Below are 4,315 nucleotides of genomic sequence, written 5' to 3' on the forward strand. Positions count from 1 at the left end.
TCCTCTCCTCTCCTCTCCTCTCCTCTTCTCTTCTCTTCTCTTCTCTTCTCTTCTCTTCTCTTCTTTTCTTTCTTTATTTTTTTGAGACAGGCTCTCTACATGTAGCCCTGGCTGTCCTAGAACTCACCACACAGACCAGGCTAGCCTTGAACTTAGAGATCCACCTACCTGTCTGCTGGGTTTGCATTCAGCTGTCACTTGGATTCTTATCCTCTTAACATACTTGACTCTTTTGTCTTCTCTGTCACTCCTCCTGTCACTGAGGCCATCAAAGTAAAAAGGGGTGGAGGGGGTAGAGGTTAAATTTTCAAAGGAACAGAGAGAACTCTAAGCCATGGCTTGTGTGTATATGTGTGCAAGTCTGTATTGCACTATTTATTCAACAGTGAATGTATAGTTGACTTCTAAATGTTAACATCTGAACTGTAAGCTTATTGTCTACATAACTCCTATAAGAGCCATAAATCTCTAAAATGTGTACTTTTCTTTGGCTACCTGCCTATCTTCTCTTTCCCTGCCTCTGTCTTCTAAGAATGTACTGTTCTCATATTAATCACCTTTATTGAGATATAACTGAAATTAAAATGCTCATATTTAGTTAGTTTTTTGTCTAGATAGGGTTTCTTTGTCCCGAAACTCCATCTATAGACCAGGTTGGCCTCAAACACAGAAATCTGACTGCCTTTGCCTTCTGCGTGCTAGGATTAAAAGCATGCCGTTGTGGCCAGCTTAAAATTTCTAAAAAATATATTCTTTTTTTTTTAAGATTTATTTATTATTTGTGAGTACACTGTAGATGACTTCAGACACTCCAGAAGAGGGCATCAGATTTCATTATGGATGGTTGTGAGTCACCATGTGGTTGCTGGGACCTTCGGAAGAGCAGTCGGTGCTCTTAACCACTGAGCTATCTCACCAGCCCTAAAAAATCTATTCTATCCTATCCTATCCTATCCTATCCTATCCTATTCTATTCTATACTTTCTCTCTGTCTTTCTCTGTTTCTGTCTGTCTCTCTGTCTCTTTCTGTCTCTGTCTGTCTCCCCCTCTCCTCAATGTATGTGTGTGTGTATGTGTGTGTGTGTGTGTGTGTGTGTGTGTGTGTGTGTCTGTGTATCCATGCACCACAGTGTGCATATGGAAGTCAGAAGACAACTTGGGAGAATCAGTTCTTTCCTTCCACTTGGTGAGTTCTGAGAATTGAACGCAAATCATCAAGTTTGGCAGCACCTTTCCCCACTGAGCCATCTTGCTGGCCCAAGCTGCATGCATGTAGTACATATAATTTGAGGAGTTCAGTTGTCTTCGTTTCCTCTGACTGCGAAAGCTGACACGGCATTAGCAGGAGAAGCTGCTTTATAGGAGCTGGCTTTGGTTTTGTAGGCCACAGTTTGTTTGTGTTAAGGACAGTTTCACAGAGCTACATGGTCAGCCCTTGTAACAATACACACTTAAATTATTTAAATTTAATTTTTATTAAACAGGTTTCCCTGTTTCTTTGGGTCTTTATTTCCATATGAAGGTTCCTGTGTCAGATAAGACACTAAATAACTGTATATGGTTTTCGTCTGTCACTCCATCCTTTGTTATAACAATCTGACCCATAGAGCTAAGCAATGGATTAAAAAAAAAGTTTCTTCTCCAACCCTGGATGTTGTTTGTTTTATTTCCATTTGTCTCACTTTATAATTGTGTGTGGGTTTGTTCAGCACAGGAAACAGAAACCAGTCTAGGTATTTTAAACTGGAGGGAGTTAATTTAGGGAACTAATGATTCCAAAATAATCGAAAGCACTTGTGGAATGGACTCCCAGAAGCTGCACCAGGAGAGCTAGTATGTTTGCCATGACTGGCAAGGTAAGAAATCAAAAGGCCACGGCAGTGGAACTATTGATTTAAAAAACACTTTGCCAGAAACTTGCTTTCCAGGAATTAGGAAGCAGAGACTCACAAGCTGGAATAGCTCTTACCCAAGAATGCTATATCTCTAGGGTTCTACTTATCAGTGAAGAGCCAGGGAGACGGCTCAGTGGGCAAGAGCATTGGGATGGTCTGAGCTTGATTTCCAGAACTCACATGGTGGAAGGAGAGAACCTGCCCTGTGCCTGTACCATAGATAACTGACATGTAGTGAAAACAGAGAGCTGGAGACAACAGAAAGGCTTCTCCTGTCTTCCTGCCATCTAATGATGAAAGTTTACCACTGTTAAGAAGATCAGAGGAAGGCAGACCAGATCTCTAGGCTTTGAATTAGAAAAGAAAAAGACAAACAAACAACAACAACAACAAAACAGAGACAGAATACAGTGGCACAAGCCTGTGGCCTTGGTGACCTGGGATGCTTGACCAGAAGGACTGTAAGGTCTAGGTTTGCTGAGTGAGTTCAGGGACAGAGCCAAATTTTTATTCTACTTTTTAGTAGAAAGAGTTCTGGGGACCTATTTCGGTGTTATAGTTCTTCTTTAAGACTCTAGGCTTAGTCTCCAACAGCTACACACACACACACACACACACACACACACACACACACACACACACACACCAGAGAAGGAAGAAGGAACTAGGCTGTGGAAGTTCTGTGACTAAGCAGGTAATGTTAGGATCAGGACAGGGGACGAGGTGAAAGAAAGTGTCTGTCTTGGACCAAGTTTCAGCAGCACAAATCTAGGACTGGGCCCAGTTCTAACTTGGAGCTAAGGGGATCGGGCTCTGAGAATCCCTGGGAAATTGAAGCAAAAGCCAGTGGGAGAGAAAGGAGCAGACAAGACTGTCTTAAAAGTCAAAGGTACGACCATCTCATTCTCCACAAGGAAGTAGCTGTACATAATAGTCCTGGGCCTTGAGCACAGACCCCAGGGAACAGTGGCAGCTTCTCTCTTACACTGGTTTGGGTCCGTGTGGCTCTCTGCAGTACATCTGCCACCTACCTCATGACCATCCTTCTGAAACAAGGCCCAGGATTGCCCGGAGAGGTACAAAGGAAAAACCCCAAAGTGTTTTCAAAGTCTCATCTTTCAAGCAGGAAGGCCAGGAATCTAGGGATGTCTTGCTGGAAAACACCATGGAGCTAATGCCTCCCTGCTGTTGGTATCTGGTTCCTTCTGACACAACAGGTATTTGGGCATCATCTCAAGTCCAGGAATCAGGAGACAGGTCCTTGGGGTTGTAAGGAAACAATGGCATCTGAAGACATTCCAAATATGTCACAGGTCCATTAAATGGCACCGGTATGAGTGTGTCTGTTGAATGAATATGAAAATGTAAGGAGAAGGGATAGCCTGGCTGCTTGGCTCCTAAGGAGCTTAAGGCAGACAGCATATGCTGGGGCTAAAAGCTTGGTCTAGCTGGGTGGTCCGTGATGGTACATGCCTTTAATCCCAGCACTCAGGAGGCAAAGGCAGAAGCAGAAGCATCTATCTCTGAATTTGAGGCCAGCCTGGTCTACAGAGTGAGTTCCAAGACAGCCAGGGCTATACAGAGAAACCCTGTCTCGAAAAACAACACAAAACAAAATGCCTGGCCTCGTAATTCTGCTGTAATGGCACCATCATTTATTCGTTGTATGACCTTAAGCCAATTACATCTTCTCCCTAGGCTTATTCTTCCACCTATAAAATGGACATACGTGTATACTTATCTCACGAGGTAGCTAAGAGGATTGGCTGGATAATGATATGTGATAGATGCAAAAACACTTGGCCAGTCCCTGACATATACTGAACTTTTGAGATGTAGTTTTCTGCTAGTATTGTTTGCAATGACTAACAAATATCTTTCAAGAACAAAATATCTTTCCTATTAATCACGGGAAACCCCTGTAAAAGGACATTCTTTATCTGTGGTTTATTCTGTCCCTGCTTAGTCACTTTCTGGATAAGTTGGAATCCAGGCCAGGTGAGGATGCCTCTTGGAGCCCTGTTTCCTCTCTCTGAATCATCTTCCAGTCCCCTGTGGTCCCACTGGGTGTTTAGCATGTCCTGTGGAGAATGGCATGTTGGCATCCTGATAATGAGGAAGGGTGTGTGTGTGTGTGTGTCTGTGTGTCTGTGTGTCTGTGTGATAGTAAGAGTTGTAAGATCAGCAAGGTTTGGAGTCACCATCTCAGACCTTTCATGTCCCGCCCCCTCTCTCTATTCTCCTTTTCCCAAATCCTCCGACTTTATCTAGGTTTATTGAATATCTACTCTGTAGCAAGCATTATGCTAGACAGCCCCTAATGTATTCAAGGCACGTGAATAAGAGTTACAACAAATAGAGCCACACAAGCATTTATTTAATCACAATTATAATGGTTTCATCCAGGGGAGATTATAGGG

Source organism: Mus caroli, chromosome 18, assembly GCF_900094665.2.
Source record: "Mus caroli chromosome 18, CAROLI_EIJ_v1.1, whole genome shotgun sequence".
Taxonomy (NCBI): Eukaryota; Metazoa; Chordata; class Mammalia; order Rodentia; family Muridae; genus Mus; species Mus caroli.